The sequence below is a fragment of the Dreissena polymorpha genome, chromosome 7 (assembly GCF_020536995.1).
Source record: "Dreissena polymorpha isolate Duluth1 chromosome 7, UMN_Dpol_1.0, whole genome shotgun sequence".
In the NCBI taxonomy this organism is placed as follows: Eukaryota; Metazoa; Mollusca; class Bivalvia; order Myida; family Dreissenidae; genus Dreissena; species Dreissena polymorpha.
In genome coordinates this window covers 35,634,104-35,653,444 of record NC_068361.1, presented here as the reverse complement: position 1 = coordinate 35,653,444, position 19,341 = coordinate 35,634,104, and the positions used below count along the sequence as shown (strand labels likewise).

The window sequence follows — 19,341 nt, the reverse complement described above, 5'->3', positions numbered from 1 at the left end:
GGTACAAAAGTTCTGTCTAACTTTTATGACAAATGGGCAATAAATGAGACCTCTAGAGTATTTGCAAGCTTTTCTTTAATCTGCCTAGATGTTACACAGTTTCAAACTCATGAAGATAGGGCAATAAATAACCTCTAGAGTAGTAACAAGGTTTTAATATAGTCATTTTAGTAAAACAGCCCATTTTGGCTGAGTTCTTCAACAGACTGGTACCATTTTGTAATTTAGCCATGATAACAGAACAAATATTCTGAGCAAATTTTATGAAGATGACTTCTGAAGTGTTAGCTTTTTCTTTCATTTTGTTCTAGTGCCCTTGTTTTAACCCATTCAACCCATTTTCAAACTCTGCCAAGATATCATTGAGACAAATGTTGTGATCAAATTTCCTGAAGATTGGGCAATAAATGTGGCCTCTAGAGAACTGACCACGTAAATGGTGATGACGCATGACAGATGATGTCAAAAGCTCACAATTGTGCATAGATTAGCTAAATATGTGGCTTACAGATAAACCTTGTTGACAGACAACACATGACAACTAACGGACATAGGGCGACCCTGTTTGCACACCATGAGCACTTTGTGATGGTCACAGTGAGCTTATTCTCAAGTTTTTGGTCCCAAGATGCATAAATTCATTTTAGATGGCTATTTAATAAGTCCATATTACAAACATAGTATCTAACCTACATGTACTCAAATGTTTGAGAACTTTCAGTTTTGAAAAAAAAAAATATGATTTCATGCATTAAATTTCTTTGTGTTCTACTGTCTTAATAATGGCCTGAAGACTGAAGTGGCTTAATTTATTTCTCAATATTTCTATACAATTACCCTCTTAAATAAATGACACATGCTCTCAGAAAATGGGGCTTAATGCATGTGCATAAAGTGTTTTCCCAGATATGTATGTGCAGTCAACGCAGGCTACCCAGGGACAACACTTTACGTCTGCACTGTATTTTCGTTAACAAGAGACTTTCATAGAAATTTCCATAAAAACATGTAGTGTCGTCCCTTATTAGCCTGTATGGACTGCACTTTATGCACATGCTTTAAGCCACGTTGTCCAAGAGCATGGCTCAAATACATTGATGATAGCTTTCTTAAAAAAACTTACTGCAGTGCCTTGGGGGCAGGCTGGGCACATGATGATCCTATGGCTTGCTTGGTGGGCTTCCATCTAGAAAAAGTACATGTACCACTTAGATACGTATTTTGACGCATATGTAGTCACTTAGAAAGTTAAATTTAATTGAAGACTTTTCTAACTATATTCAAGTTTAAAAGGCTTCATTTCCAACCCTTCGATACTGATGAGCAGCAAACAGCATAAAACCTGAACAGACTGCAAGTTACTCTGTTCTGGAGTTCACAACTGTGATCTCACCAAACCCATATGCAATGTCAAGCATGATCTCTATACAAGATTTCTGGGAATAAACGTGTGTTATAACTTATAATCAACTACACAGACATGGCAGTTGGAACAAAGTCCCAAGTCCCAGCACATGTGACTTTGGCTGGCCGTACTGAAAACTGAAAATGGGGGGGGGGGGGGGGAGGGGTCCTGTGGGTACTCAAGTTTATCCACACAACACAAGGGCAGCCCAAAATGTTATGTCTTTCAGTAAACAGTATACCATTTTAGCAAAAATTCATCGCAGTTCAGAAATGTTGCTAGACATGCAAGTTAATCAGTAGTGTTGGAAAAAAAAACTCTTGGTCCTGATATAATGCAGCCTCTCTTTAAAGGGGCCCTTTCACAGATTTTGGCATGTATTGAAGTTTTTCATTAAATGCTTTATATTGATAAATGTAAACATTGCATCTAAAAAGCTCCAGTTAAACAAGAGCACGGCATAACAGGTGCCAACGCTTGGCTGCGGTGCAGTTTTGAATAAATGAAAGCTTGTAAGAATTAATTTTTTTTAAGAGGTCACAGTGACCTTGACCTAGTGACCCAAAAATGGGTGTGGCGTGTAGAACTCATCAAGGTGCATCTACATATGAAGTTTCAAAGTTGTAGTTGGAAGCACTTTGATTTTAGAGCCAATGTTCAAAAGGTTAACAAAATGTTAAGGTTTTAGCACGACGGGGACAACACGACATGAGAAGCTGGCTATGACAATACCTCAGGTTTTCTCGGAAAACAGCCGAGCTAAAAAACTAGAATAAAATTAAAGAAAGAAAAACAAGATGTGTTTGTGAAACACAATGTCCCCCTATATGATGTTTGACCTTGTAGGATGACCTTGACATTGTGAAGGATGACCTTGACCTTGACCTTTCACCACTCAAAATGTGCAGCTCCATGAGATACACATGCATGCCAAATATCAAGTTGCTATCTTCAATATTGCAAAAGTATTCATAAAATAAGCGATTTGGGCCACATATATTTGATCTCTGACCTTGAAGGATGACCTTGACCTTGACCTTTCACCACTCAAAATGCGCAGCTCCATGACATGCACATGCATGCCAAATATCAAGTTGCTATCTTCAATATTGCAAAAGTATTTATAAAATAAGCGATTTGGGCCACATTTATTTAACCTCTGACCTTGAAGGATGACCTTGACCTTTCACCACTCAAAATGTACAGCTCCATGAGATACACATGCATGCCAAATATCAAGTTGCTATCATCAATATTGCAAAAGTATTCATAAAATGAGCGATTTTGGCCACATATATTTGACCTCTGACCTTGAAGGATGACCTTGACCTTTCACCACTCAAAATGTGCAGCTTCATGAGATACACATGCATGCCAAATATGAAGTTGCTATCTTCAATATAGCAAAAGTTATTGCAAAATGTTAAAGTTGGCGCAAACAGACAGACCAACAGACAGACCAACAGGCCAACAGACAGGGCAAAAACAATATGTCCGCCACTACTATAGTGGGGGACATAAAATAACCCTCAACTGGGCTCTAACCACTGACCCCTGGAGTAAAAGTCTTATGCTTAAACCACTCGGCCATCCGTTCTCATACAATGAGTGATGTATTTTATACTTTATATAAGCAATCCTTGTAGTATTACAAAATATAACAACAACTACAGAACTCTCCATATTATTCAATTGTTTCGTGTTGAAACGCTTCATAATTTTCCGGTTATCAAAAGATGCATATAATGGATATTTTAGAGCATGGTAAATGTTCAGTATTACTGTTTCCTCACAAATTTCATAACTACAACGAAAAATTTGTGAATCTGAAACAATTTTTTGTTAAATTTTGTCAATTTACCAAAATGTGAAAAGGCCCCTTTAAATAGGCTTATAAAAAGAAACTACAGCAATATAATGCAGAACTCTAACAATCACAAAGATTTGCGGTCACTTAAGTTTGAAAGACAATAAATTACCCCATGAATTAAGCTACTTTATATTTTTACCACATTAAAAATTTAGAAAAAAAAAGTTTTCCCCAAGTTCCAAATTACAACTATTTCCATTAAGTTTTGTAGCAATTTACTATGCCTGTACACACTTGTACTTGTGTAAAAGCATTATTTTGTTATTAGCATCAATACCCAAGTGGTAACAAGTTAGAATAATTATGGTACCCAAGGGTACAGGTTTCAAATTCCCATGAAGGCAATTTCTGTATTTTTTTCTGCTTATTATCCCCGCCGAAACAAATTTTGGCGGGGATATAGTAATTGGTCCTGTCCATCTGTCCGTCCGTCCGGCTGAAACTTTGTCCAGAGCATAACTCCAAATCTATTCAATGGATTTACTTTAAACTTTGAATATAAACAGATGGCAACTAGGAGAAGTGCAGTGACCAAGAACCATAACTCTATCTACCTTAGTTTTTGAATTATCTCCCCTTTTATATAACTTTAAAGTAAATTTTTGTCCAGAGCATAACTCTAAATATACTAAAAGGGATTTACTTGAAACTTGAAATATAAACAGATGGCAACTAGGAAAAGTGCAGTGACCAAGAACCACAACTATATCTACCTTATTTTTTTAATTATCTCCCCTTTTTATAATTTTAAAGTAAATTTTTGTCCGGCGCATAACTCTAAATCTACTGAATGGATTTACTTGAAACTTGAAATATAAACAGATGGCTACTAGGAGAAGTGCAGTGACCAAGAACCACAACTCTATCTACCTTAGTTTTTGAATTATCTCCCCTTTTATATAATTTTAAAGTAAATTTTTGTCCGGAGCATAACTCTAAATCTACAGAAGGGATTTACTTGAAACTTGAAATATAAACAGATGGCAAGTAGGAAAAGTGCAGTGACTAAGAACCATAACTCTATCTACCTTATTTTTTGAATTATCTCCCCTTTTATATAACTTTAAAGTAAATTTTGTCCGGAGCATAACTCTAAATCTACTATAGGGATTTACTTGAAACTTGAAATATAAACATATGGCAACTAGGAGAACTGCAGTGACCAAGAAACATAACTCTACCTACCTTAGTTTTTTTTAATTATCTCCCCTTTTATATAATATTAAAGTAAATTTTTGTCCAGAGCTTAACTCTAAATCTACTGAAGGGATTTACTTGAAACTTAAACAGATGGCAAGTAGGTGAAGTGCAGTGACTAAGAACCATAACTCTATCTACCTTAGTGTTTGAATTATATCCCTTTATTTAATTTCAAAGTATATTTTTGTCCGGAGCATTATGAATTATCTCCCTTTATTTGTTTTACAAATATTATTCTACTCTCTAAAACAAATGTTGTCATACAAGCAAACACATTTCATCGGGGATTTGGCACTACTGTGACAAGCTCTTGTTTTAATTATAATTTCAGACTATTCAATAAATTAATGAGGTGTTTACTAAAGCACCTTGGTATGTTGTAAAATATATTAAATTACAATTTTAAGACATAAGACAAACTCATCATGTTATCAAGTCCCTTTGATTTATTTCAAGAATTGTGCTTCACCTAAAGTAAGGTAGAATTATGGCTGGTATTGTGTACAAAAACTGAGCCTTAATTAAAGGATCTACTTCCAATTTTCTTCACAGATTCAATATCCATCCTTAATAGACCATCTTATATTTGTAATATCAGTTTTTCATATTTTTAATCAAGTACACTGACTTATATGCTGTGAGAGGTCCACATTGATAAACAGATATTTAATGAATATTGCAGGGGAGTTAATTTGCATAACAAATCTCCACCAGTAATCTGACTTATTTCCCTTTATATGCTGTTATATTATTGAACACTACATGTCATGATATATCGTGTTCAAATACTGATCCCACCATGTCTTGTTGAATAGGGACCTATGTGTATTTCTTTAAAAATTGGCCAGTTTGTTAAAGCTGCATGTAATGACAATCATTATAACAGTGAATTATGTGTAGAATAAGACATAAACCTGACATTATTTTGCAGATTTTTTCACACAAAACTGTATTTTCATGTTGCTGACTTTTGTTTGATATATTCTGTCTATACTTGTAATACAGTCAATCTTGTGCTTGCGACCACTTGAATTAAGCGATTTTTGTCTTATGTGACCACTTTAAATCCCGCCCGAGCGTTTTAACTATATTTTCATATTGTATTAAGCGACTTTTGTCTTACGCGACCAGCGACCGCTGATTTTAGTGTATTTTGATGCCCAAGTCTTGAATTGAGCAACCGTCCACTTCAACGTTAAAGTGGTAAATCTGTTGACCGTTCAGGGACAAATCAGTGTTAATTGTTTATCTAAGCCGATAACATGAACGATTACACCTTCGTTTTGATTTCACACCAGCCATTTTCCTTTGTCTCGATGACCGGTTCTGACCGGTGTTAATGCTGACTGCGTATCAATTTTTGGTGTCAAATAATACATTGAGGTATTGCCAACAGTCTACGGGTTAAAGAGTTTATTATCTGGAACGTTAAGTGACAAATTTGATCGCCAATTTTATTGCAGAAACAATGCGCCGACGCGACAAACATTTTCACAGTGTTCTCCAGAGGTGTAAAAAATAAACTATTAATTGGTAACATGTAGCGAAATCTGTTTATTAAAAAATGTAATTGTTATCATGCTAATTAGTTTGTGTTAGCAAATTTGGTTTTCAATCAAGGTGTTTTATTTATTTTCCTATGTACCATAATCGAGTCAGATATATATAGGCTTACATGCAGAAATTAAAATGTCAAAACGGAAAGTATTAACGTTAAATGAGAAAATTCGGGTATTGGAAGTGTCGAAGAGTAAAAGTGCACGTAAATTTAATCGCGAATGAGTTTGGAGTCGGAAAAACCCATTCTCCGTGCAAACCAATTACATTGTATTTAGAGTTAGAGAGAACAAATACAACTTATTTGAAGTAAAAAATTGTTTTCTTCATTTTATTTATATTTAGATTCATTTGATTACAAAAGCTGAAATAGCTGTGTCAAAAGGAGATAATCCGATATCTGGATTTAAAATCAAAGGTCCGCATTCATCCCAAATGGCCTTTTTTTATTTAAAGACCATTTTATTAAGAGACCACTTTTGGTTACTCCCTTTAGTGGTCTCTAAATACAAGATTTACTGTATAAAACTGTTTGTTGTAAATACTGATGAATTTTAATGGACTGACATTTGCAATATAAACAAATACTGATCTTATTTGGAAGGATGATTTTGAAATTTTTGCGAAGCATTTTTCCTCTATATAAAGTTGGTACCAGAAAACGGTTCCCTTCCCAATCCCATTTATGACCATTTTTCTTGAAACCAGGGTAAAAGTTTCCCCAAGTCAGAGAAAACATATCAATAAAGGACCTTAAATGATCAACAATGTACTTGATTTCTTCAATTTTGTTTCATCCAAGCGTCTTCTGTAATTTAAATCGTACAACAGCATGGTAAGTCACTGCGTGTGATGTTGATGTTACACAATGGTATCCATTATCATTCTTTTTTTTTCATATACAATGCATATGAATAGGAACCAATTTAATTGCACTGTGTTTTTGTAAGTGGCAACCAAAACACAAAAAACAACGAAAACGCTACAGGATGTTAAATTTTAACTCAGTTAAATACTTAAAAAACATAACACTTAAGTGTGTATTTTTATAATTGTTAATATTTCCCCAAAAGTGCCAATAAGACCTTATATTTTATCATAAATATGACTTTCCGCACTATTGTTTTCTCACCCAAAAAAGGCCAGGCCTTTTCCCCCCAAGACAGAAAAAAAACTGACCAGGAGATAGTCAGCATTGATGTTGATCCAAAAATTAAGCAATTAAATGAGGATGCAAACCTGTGTCTGTGATGCAACTGGTGGAGCCAAATTGAACTGGAGCCAAATTGGCATTCAAGTCTCAGGTATTATCAATGTGCAATTGTCTATTAAAAGATACTTGTATGACCTTCCCTGCCTAGTTTTACCATGCAAGCTGTGTTCATTGATCTAGAGAAAAGTCATGAATGTATCATATTATTCTTTACACCCTTCATACAAGTTATGTGGCCGTCCATGAAATCAAGTATTTAATCCCATCATTATGCAAGCATTATTGACAAAACACCTCATCTGATCAGTTCAAACAAAGGCTTTTTAATTTGTATTCAATGTTATAAAGTCTTTTAATCTAAATTTTAAAACAGTTTGTTTGAAAATGAATACAAAATAAGGTATTTAACGCACAGTCAAAACTGAGATACTGTTGACCTTGAACCGACTGGCACAAAATGCAATCGCAAGCTAAGTTTAAAAGCTGAGCTTGCTATATTCAAAGTTTCACAAACCATTTCAATTCAAACTAAGGTTAAGATAAGTAAAAGCCTCCCGCTAGCCTGTCCGTCTGCCTAACCCCAATCTTCGAAAATCACCACAAATTAAAAGACTTCCCCAAGATCTTAAAACAAATTTAACATTAAACAAACTTGGTGGGCCAATATAAACTTTATTCAAGAGAACGAATCTTGTTTGTGAACAAGCTTAAACCATCAAACTGATTCTAGGTAAATCCATACTGGTCTGGAAGTAAACTAAGTTCTACAAATTAAAATTGTAAATATATGCAAACAATGTAAAGACAAATTAAAAAGACGCCACATACCTGCATTTCTGACAACTTCACTTCAATTCCACATACACTGCACTTTTCCATTCTGAATTCACAGCTGGCCAAATGTGCCTGTAAACAGTAATATTGTCACTGATTAAATACTTGGGTGTAATCTTCAATTTAAACTCTAACAATTAACTTGTACTCACTGATTGCTTCTTTGTCTTACTGATAAAGCTATCATAAACCTTGCACGTTAAAAAAAACCCAATAATGGAAGTGTCTGTCAACTACATGATCTCCCGCTATTTACAGCAGCAGACCTACCGGTAATCTGTTTATTTATTAATAAACATGCCCTTACACTGACAGCAAATGCAATGTTCCCTAATAGATTACACTTAAGTATATTTTCCAATTGTAATACGTAAACTGGTTTAAGTGAGATTAAGTGCCTTACACAAATTTTGATATATTCATTTTAAATTTAAGTACCTCATAAATCTGATATAATGAATAAGTTATTAACACACACTTGTGTATATTTCCCTAAAAAATTACAGATCAAATAATGTGTGCACTAATAATTTGCCGTCAGTACTTCATACAAACAGCCTGCTGTAAATGCATACTATTATAATCCAAGTATTCTATACTTCAAATTGCCTTAAATTAAATTAAATATTCTTGACTTACATCATTTATCAAAGCTACAGTTTTACAATACAAAATATTGTAAGGAAGTTCACAACTTTTTCGAAGAAAGCCATTTATTCCTTTTTCCAAAATCCAATGTTAGATAAAAACTGAAACCTTAAATTCATAACATGCTGGTTAATAAAACTAATTTTATTTCTCCAATATTATATGACAAAAAAACACATGAATGGTTCATTATTCTTACGCATATATCATGTTGCATTATTGTATAAATGCGAGTAATTATCAACAAAAATATATTTGGTTTAAATGAAAAAAAATCAAATATTAACTTATGCAAGTTTTCAGTACTGTCAACAGGGAAATAAAACTCAAACATTTTTTATAAATAAACCATATCTTTTAAATCACCATCATACACAATCATTAAAACTTCATAATTCATTAAAAGAATTATATAATCATTAATTACCAAATCATCTACCTTTCAATCCTCAGAGATAATAACAAGTCCTTGATTTTATCAACCGCGAGCTTTGAGAAACCACAACCTATCACACCCCAAACATGCACAGAGCTGAAGTGAGCCTACTGTACAGGGTGAAAGAAGGAATGCAACCATAAGCCTCAGATAATAATGCTGGTCAAACAGGTGATATTTGAAGAGAAATACAACACCCTTGCAAGCACTAGGCTTCTTTATTTTATTTCTGCTCATTTAGGTTTGACATGCAAGACAACACCTGGGTATTATTAATTCTTAATAGTTCCCATTTGAAAAGAAATGTTTAAATGTATTTGATTTCACTAAAGGGTACATTAAATTTCACAGGTTGGTGTTATGTATTATCATGTCATATTGTATTACCTGTTAGAAAATATAATTATTCCATCAAATACTTAAAGCGTTTTTAATAGAAACTCAGTGTAAGAATTAATCAACAAATCTTTCCCAACATTGGGCATGCAATATTGGATTTTGTGAGTGTTGCCTATTTTTTAATAAAAAAAGTAGTGTGATCACCTTTTTGTAAATCTTGGTTTATTATCAAAACATATCGCAAAATACATTTACAAAGTTATGTAAAAATTTATTATTAAGAAGTTTTAAAAATCTCTAAGATGTGGTTGAAATAGTAAATTGTTATTGGTTTTATTGGTCATAGATAAATTACAAAAAACAGGATTTTTTAAAATGTACGTCATGTAATGCATTTTATTTGCAATGTTTGTTTGATTAGATAGACCAAAGTGTACTTAAGATTATCAACTAGTGAAAATTTTCCAGTTTCAACTTGTACGCAGCGTTCGACACTAACAGGTGTCCGAGACTCTTAAAAATGAGACTTGGACTCCTTGTTTTTGTGTCAGGGGAGTCTATGAATTATCTTTGAATTAAAAAAAAATCCTTTGATTTCCTTATTAGTTTTGCAAGATTAGAATGTCTGAACTTTTGCGAGTCCGAAAAATATGCCACTAATCATTTTTCTTGAACACATGGACAAAAACAAAAGAATCCAAAATTATTTATTTTGGTTCCCTGTCGCTGTCCGTGCATGTAGTAAAAGGGGAACTACAAACTATTAAACTCAAAATCAACCCGATCATGGCTGCTTTGAAAAAAAAAAATTTGCTAGAGGAAACTAGTTTCGCCAAACAATCTCTCATTACTATAAAAATCATCACTATACCCGAAATTGTTTACTGAAGATGGGACCCGCTGTGAATCAGTCGAGCTTGAATAACCCATGTCGCTATCAATCGATGATATCAGTGGTTTATTGCTTTTTGTAGGCTTTGTCATACAAGCCACACTAATCGGTTTCTACGGTATACTCCTCCACGATAAAATCGATAAAATCGTGGCAAGTTAATTAATTGTAATGGACTGCATGATGATGGAAAACAAATGTAATCAAATAGTGAACATTGTGCGTTTAATGTATAATACTGTCTAATATTTAATTGTATGTTTTTCATGGTGTAAGAACCCAACGATTGAAATAAAATTATATTAGAAATATTACGTTAGAATTGTGATATTAGCTGTACAACTATAAGCATTATCTGCTCGGGTGAGCCTATAATTAGGATGAAATTGGTTTTTGTGTGGCATGACAGACATCATCGTGTGATGTTTAAGCTCATGCAATTGTATTTTGTGAAAAAATTTAAAACAAGAAACCGTCGAAGACGGGTGATGCTCCCCAAAGTTTTTTTTTGTCACAATATTGCACTATATATTCAGATAAAAGGAAACGTCTTGAGGGGCATAACTTTGGACAAAATAATAAGATGGATGGTTTAGCAACTTAAAAATTTCAAAGGGCCATAACTCTCTAAATAAATCATCTAACCAGAAGACACAAATAACATGCGCATCTCCTCAAGGTAGTTAAGCTTCCCATAAAGCTTCATTGAATTCCAGTCAGTAGTTGGGGGGACAAGAATTGCACTATATGTACAGTTAATGGAAAATTTCAAAGATCCATAACTCTGTGAAAAATCATCCGACCAGAACCGGCTGATAATATGCACATCTCTTTTTGGAAGTGAAGCTTCCCATAAAGTTTAAGTGAATTCCGGTCATTAATTGCTGAGAAATAGCCCGGACAAAAATTGTGCACGGACGGAAAAGACACATGGACAGACGAAGCGGCAACTATATGCTCCCCCCAAAAATTTTGGGGGAGCATAAAAATTATTTATTTATTTTATATATATTGATTGTTGAAAAAATATAAGTATTATAAACGCACTACTTCGCAAAGTTTCTATATGAGCTAGAAAGAAATTTGCATTTAAACCCAGTAAAACACACAACGGTCAACTTTACATGACTATAACTGATGAATAAAATAATGTAGAAACATACAGTTTACACTACAGGAAAGAAAATTTTATTAGCTAAAACTTTCATATTGAGTGTTTTTCAATAATATTTAAACTTTTATGAGAAAATCAGGTTTATTAAGGCAATGAGGGTTGCGTTTCCAAAGAGGTACATTTGTAGATATGCATTGAAACCCAGTAAAACACACAATGGTCAACTTTGCATGACTATAACTGACCAATAAATTAAGGTAGAAACATACACTTTACACCACAGGAAAGAAAATTTTATAAGCTAAAACTTTCATATGAGTATTTTTCAATAATATTTCAATTTTTATGAGAAGATCAGGTTCAAAAGCAATGAATGTTATAAAACAGCGTTTTTCCAATAATGCCTGTAAAGATGGGGTACTGATATTGATCAGATGGCTATCAGCCACTGGTAAGCAGGCAGCTAGGTTTGGTGGTAACTGGATAGGCTTATATTGGCTAAATGGCTGTCAAGGAAAGGGTTAAAGTTAAAGATATAAGTACCAGTCCCTAATTTACAGAGAGTATATTAGTAACTATGGAAGAGAAAGACCGCCAATATTATTTATCACCAGAAATGTTGTAATGTGTTGAGTATTCAGCTGATATGTTCCATATTGCAATTAAAGATTATACATACATGTCAAATAATATCCGTTCAAATAAACAATATTTGATAATTATTTAATGTTTTGATTTTCAACAACGTTAATTTTTAAGGTGGAGACATCTCAAATGTTCATCTTGTGCATTGTCCAATTAAAACTGTTCAATGAATACAAAAATTATATGTTCAAAATGTAAAATATACATTTACTTTTATTTTTAAATTACATACACAACGCACAAAACTTTGTCACAACTTTAACGCTTCTTTACAAAGGTGAATGCTAAAGTATACAAATTTGCAACAGTAACTTTAACGAACTGCCGATTTCCACTGTGAGCATGTAAACACGTCTTGATTAGTCATCGCGTATCTTTACATCTTGCAATGTTGCAAGTTGACATTTGCACAGTTGGAATTTTGTCTGCATGAAATCTACATGCGGTGGAAGCGACAAAATTATTTTTCATCTTAGCAAGGAACCAATGCCTCGCTTACGGGCCGGGAACCATTGTAAATGTAAACAATGATTCTTCTGGTGCACAGGTGTTGGGCGCGGGGCCAAGTCACTTTAACACTATCAATATGTCATAAAACAACATTTTTCATCATTTTGACCAAAAATATTTGACCACAAATATTATATATATATATATATATATATATATATATATATATATATATACATATATATATATGGAGAAAGATATGCGTGAACAACCAGATACACAGAGATACAAACAGATATACAAAAAGACATACATATTCCTATTGAAGACTTCGGCGTGTGCGCCTAGCTACGATGCAGAATGAAGCAGACATACTGTGAAATCTCCATCCCCAGAAAAAGATGGTTCATTCACAGTTATATACCCCATACTTCCACCGCAACACATCTTCCAATGTCGGAACACTTTACATACACAGAAGGGACAGTGAGATGAACATTTATTTACAAACACGAAACCATTGTTGTATTTGGGCAGGATCCGATCCGATCAACTAACAACACAGATTTGTCTTTTTGTCCACACCAAACACTAATATAATTGTTATGTTTGAATGTTAATTTCAATCGTGTACGATGATCCGTCCTTCACCTTACTCTATTTATCCAACTACTGTTTCCCCGCCTCAAAGTTACCGAATACCTGAAACTGAGAACCATATTTACCTTGAGCGTCTGATCGACATGGAGCTCAGACTCAAAATTGCCGATAAAAAATTCCCGATTTACAATGATTTCGACGTTATAACGCAAACAAAAAGACAAATCTGAGTTGTACGTTGATAAACTCCTATTTGTTTATTGTACCAATGTGGATTACGTTCGGTAGCTGGGATATTTTGATAGTTTTACTCTTGAAAAAATCGGCACTGAACGTTTGGTCAGACGAGAGCCGACCTAGCATTTCTACGAGTTCGAGAAGTGTTTTCTTGTAGTTTATGTTGGCAAGAAGCCGTTCGTGGTCATTTTTCGTCATGAGGCAACCTTTCCCAACAAAATGGTATATAGTTTACGAAAAATCGACCGCCATTTAAGCATTTTATAGCTTTAAAATGTTGATATAGGTGATTTTCCTGTGTCAAGAGATACCTACATTGTATATGTATATTGTATCAGAAATTTTTTTTGGTCAAAATTATGAACAAGGGCTGTTTGTAAAACATGCATGCCCCCCCTATATGGGCTATAAGTTGTAGTAGCAGCCATTGTGTGAATACGCTTTTTGTCACTGTGAACGGGTGGTGGTGGTGGTGGTAGTGGTGGTGGTGGCGGCGGCGGCGGCGGTGGCGGTGGTGGTGGTGGTGGTGGTGGAGTAGTAGTACACTGTAACTCCAATATAACGCGCTCCGTTATAACGCTGAATCCAATATAACGCGGAGGGTGCTTGGATCCCATTTTTTCTCCAACCTTCCATTTGATTTCTGATTCAAATCCGTATTATGCAACTTCATGTATTTTCAGACAATTCAAAGATGGCGGCAAGCACATGTTGATTGCTTTATTCAACCGTCTGTTGAACCGATTATAACCGCCTCAAGGTTAAACAACACCGACAGCTAATTGGTGTTAATCTGTTTTGTAATGTCAATAAAGGTGTGAAAAACTCACGTGTCAGTTTTTATTACATGTATTCCTCATCAGAGCGGTTCAGTGCGATAATTTCCATAAGTTAAGTGCAAGCGGGATAGTTATACAATTAAAGTAATTTAAAACGATTGAAACATTCTTACTTTGATATGGTTGCAGTTTGACTATATTAAATGAGCGGCTGTGAAATATACTGCCTACTGTATAAAACAACTTTTTCTGTCATTTCATTATCATTCTAGTATTATGTCATTTAATCTTTCAGTTTGTGTATAAGAAATTAAATAATGCAGACAATTTATTTACATGTGAACGCAGTGTACCGGTAATTGTTAACAGAGTTTCACTTTCATTTTCGCGCGGTATCAGAAAGTCCCCGTGAAACACGTTTTTTGCATGCGTATGACGCAATAAAACAATTTTTTGTACATGAGTCGTATTGCATTCAATCTAAATTTAAAGTCGCTCGTCCAATGAAAGCTCTGCCCCATAATGCACTGTACTCTTAACACTTCTGAAAATGGCATATATGCGTACGGTTGTGTTTACGAATTTCTTAAACATATATCATCATTAATGTTCAAGATTATTATTTTTAAGTGATGTTGCAATTTTATTCGATTATAGGATAAATGTGCACATAAGAAAAGCGGTGTGTATACTGTTATCGAAACGATTCGGTTTATATGCATGTGTTTGAGTCAACACAGCATGGCAATATACATGACCTATATTATAGGCTATTCTATACCTGTTTTTTTTATAGCGCCCTGCAGTAAATGAGCTCAAAACCTATAACGCGGATCCGTTATAACGCTGTTTCACGGCTTGGACCCCATTGACCGCGCTATATTGTAGTTACAGTGTAGTAGTAGTAGTAGTAGTAGTAGTAGTAGTAGTAGTAGTAGTAGTAGTAGTAGTAGTAGTAGTAGTAGTAGTAGTAGTAGTAGTAGTAGTAGTAGTAGTAGTAGTAGTAGTAGTAGTAGTAGTAGTAGTAGTAGTAGTAGCAGTAGCAGTAGCATTACATACCAATACTTAAGAATGATCAAATGGGGAAAGGTAACCTAGCACTGGCTGTAAATATGGGGCTCATTTACAGGTCAGATTTGGAATCTCTGCTGTAAAATGAGATTTTAAATGAATTAAAGAGAGGCAAATGCTTTAATAACTAGTGACCTGAAAATCGATAGGGGTCATATGCCAGTCATGATCAAAGTACCTATGAAGTTTCATGATCCTAGGCATAAGCGTTCTTGAGTTATCATCCGGAAACCATTTTACTATTTCGGGTCACCATGACCTTGACCTTTGACCTAGTGACCTGAAAATCAATAGGGGTCATCTGCCAGTCATGATCAAACTACCTATCAAGTTTCATGATCCTAGGCATAAGCGTTCTTGAGTTATCATCTGGCAACCATTTTACTATTTCGGGTCACCGTGACCTTGACCTTTGACCTTGTGACCTGAAAATCAATAGGGGTCATCTGCGAGTCAGGATCAATCTACCAATCAAGTTTCATGATCCTAGGCATAAGCGTTCTTGAGTTATCATCCGGAAACCATTTTAATATTTCAGGTCACCGTGACATTGCCCTTTGACCTAGTGACCTCAAAATACATAGGGGTCATCTGCGAGTCATGGTCAATCTACCTATCTAGTTTCATGATCCTAGGCATAAGCGTTCTTGAGTTATCATCTGGAAACCATTTTACTATTTCGGGTCACCGTGACCTTGACCTTTGACCTAGTGACCTGAAAATCAATAGGGGTCATCTACGAGTCATGATCAATCTACATATCAAGTTTCATGATCCTAGGCATAAGTGTTCTTGAATTATCATCCGGAAACCATTTTACTATTTCGGGTCACAGTGACCTTGACCTTTGACCTAGTGACCTCAAAATCAATAGGGGTCATCTGGGAGTCATGATCAATGTACCTATGAAGTTTCATGATCCTAGGCCTAAGCGTTCTTGAGTTATCATCCGGAAACCACCTGGTGGACGGACCGACCGACCGACAGACTGACCGACCCACCGACATGTGCAAAGCAATATAACCCCTCTTCTTCGAAGGGGGTCATAAAAATGTTGTTTTATGCCATATTGATAGTGTTTAAGAGACTTGGCCATGCGCCCAACACCTGTGGCTACTACTAATGACAATTTGTACCCTAACAAGGGTTGACTTAAAAATGCATTGTAAAATGTTGAATTGTGATTCGTCAACTTGTATTCTGTACAATTGTATAGTGTACACTTGTTAGATGCTGACTTGTAGCAGATTACTTAAACCAATCGTACAAATTAGAAAAAATTCAACATGCCAAGTTAGATTGTCATCAACTTATACTTTCAGATGGATCTATTATCTTTTATTATCCCCACGCTTTTCGGAGAAAAAGTGGGGATATTGTGGTTATCTCTGACTCCCGTCCTGGCCACTATCTCCTCCTACACTATAAGCACTAGAACCTTGAAACTTACACACATGGTAGCTATGAGCATATTTGCGACCCTGAACTGTTTGGAATTTTGATCTGACCCCTGCGTCAAAAGTTATGGGGGTTGGGGTGGGGCCGGGTCACTCATTTTCACTTATTTTTTTATGTTATTTTACATTCACTTCTTCATTTCTACACTGATTTACTTCAAATTGATACTGAACATCTCTTATGACAATACAGTCCATCTTAACTATGCATGGCCCCATTACCAACCCTGGGGCGCCCTGCCCACATAGACCACACCCACCCAAAATTGCCTTTTACTATAACTTCTTCATTTCTATACTGATTCAATTCAAATTGATACTGAACCGCTCTTATGACAATACGGTCAATCTCAACTATGCATGGCCCCATTACCAACCCTGGGGTGCCCCGCCCACATCGGCCACACGCACCCAAAATTGCCTTTACTATAATTTCTTCATTCTACATCGATTCACTTCTAATTGATACTCAAAACTTTTCTTATGACAATAACTTATGGCTTATGTCAATATCAACTATGCATGGCCCCATTACCAACCCTGGGGCACCCCTGGGTCAAACATGCGGCGTGGGGATACGCATCGGCCTCTGCCGCTCCATTTCTAGTTAATATTATTGTGATTACAATATTAGGTATATGAAGATGTAGGCTTTATATATGCACTATCTTCATTTTCAGATCTGTAGTTTAAGAAGTTACATGTTTGTTTTTAAACATTTAAACATTTTGTAGAATCAGAACATGCAACATTTTACACTTGACAATTGTACAAAACAGATATTAAAATGTTGCATTTTAAAAATTCTCTGTTTAAACACATGAGCTGAATACACTGCAATGCCGATATATCGCGGTTGTTGGGGTCCAAAGATCGCAAGCGCGATATATCCGGCGCGCAATATAACTCGAGAAATGTCTAACTAAAATGTATTGCGGTTAATTTGTCAAATTTCCCCAATGTTTTCATTTTATATACGGCGCTACTACATGTTTGTATAGTGATAATTGCAAACCAATTCTACAATAAACATTTTTCATAACTACATATGTATCTTTATTTATCATACAAGAGTTCCGCGGTCGGAGATGACCGCATTGAAGCCGGATTTTTGATTTAAATGACAGGAAAGTACCTTTCGTGTTTTTGTCAATGCAATACTTAAATTACTGAAATATTGTTCAAAGGTCAAAATGAAATGTAAGTACTTTTCAAGGCATGAGCAGTGGTGATCTTCTAGTACTTGCCAACCTTTATGTCAAGTTTGAAGACTCTAGGTACAAGCATACCAAAGTTATAACATGGAATAAGAACTTTAACATTTTTACCTACCAAAGTTATAAGAACTTTAACATTTTTACATTCAAGGTCACAGTGACCTTGACCTTAGAATGAATGACCTTGAAATGACCAGTGGTCATCTAAGTGTGCTTGCAAACCTTCATGTCAAGTTTGAAGACTCTATGTCCAAGCATACCAAAGTTATAACAATTTTAACATTTTAACATTTAAGGTCACAGTGACCTTGACCTTCAAATGAATGACATTGAAATGACCAGTGGTCATCTTCTAGTACTGGCCAATCTTTATTTCAAGTTTGAAGACTCTAGGTACAAGCATACCAAAGTTATAACATGAAATAAGAACTTTAACATTTTTACATTCAAGGTCACAGTGACCTTGACCTTCAAATGAATGACCTTGAAATGTCCAGTGGTTACTTACTAGTTCTGGCCAACCTTCATGTCAAGTTTCAAGACTCTAGGTCCAAGCATACCAAAGTTATAACAACTTTAACATTTTTATATTGAAGGTCACAGTGACCTTCACCTTCAAATGAATGACCTTGAAATGACCAGTGGTCATCTGTTAATCCTGGCCAACCTTCATGTCAAGTTTGAAGACTCTAGGTCCAAGCATACCAAAGTTATACCATGAAATAAGAACTTTAACATTTTTACATTCAAGGTCACAGTGACCTTGACCTTCAAATGAATGACCTTGAAATGACCAGTGGTTACTAACTAGTTATGGCCAACCTTCATGTCAAGTTTCAAGACTCTAGGTCCAAGCATACCAAAGTTATAACAACTTTAACATTTTTTACATTGAAGGTCACAGTGACCTTGACCTTCAAATGAATGACATTTTTACATTCAAGGTCACAGTGACCTTGACCTTCAAATGAATGACCTTGAAATGACCAGTGGTTACTAACTAGTTATGGCCAACCTTCATGTCAAGTTTCAAGACTCTAGGTCCAAGCATACCAAAGTTATAACAACTTTAACATTTTTTATATTGAAGGTCACAGTGACCTTGACCTTCAAATGAATGACCTTGAAATGACCAGTGGTCATCTGTTAATCCTGGCCAACCTTCATGTCAAGTTTGAAGACTCTAGGTCCAAGCATACCAAAGTTATACCATGAAATAAGAACTTTAACATTTTCGAGCACGCCGCCACCCCCGCCCGCCCGCCCGCCCCCCCGCCCGCCCGACAACATCAATCTATAAGCCGAGATTTTTTCGAAAAAAATCCGGCTAAAAAACCAAAATGCAAATTATATTTTTCATTTTCATGTACGATCGCT

At 35.1% G+C, this 19,341-nt stretch overlaps 1 long non-coding RNA gene across 1 annotated transcript in view; it reads right to left on the bottom strand.

Moving 5' to 3' along the window:
• Positions 1-19,341, bottom strand: part of LOC127838488 (uncharacterized) — a 113,985-nt gene that overhangs the window by 1,079 nt on the left and 93,565 nt on the right. The window contains exon 3 of the long non-coding RNA XR_008029826.1: positions 2,285-2,442. This is a non-coding gene — a long non-coding RNA (uncharacterized LOC127838488). The remainder of the gene's footprint in view (positions 1-2,284; positions 2,443-19,341) is intronic.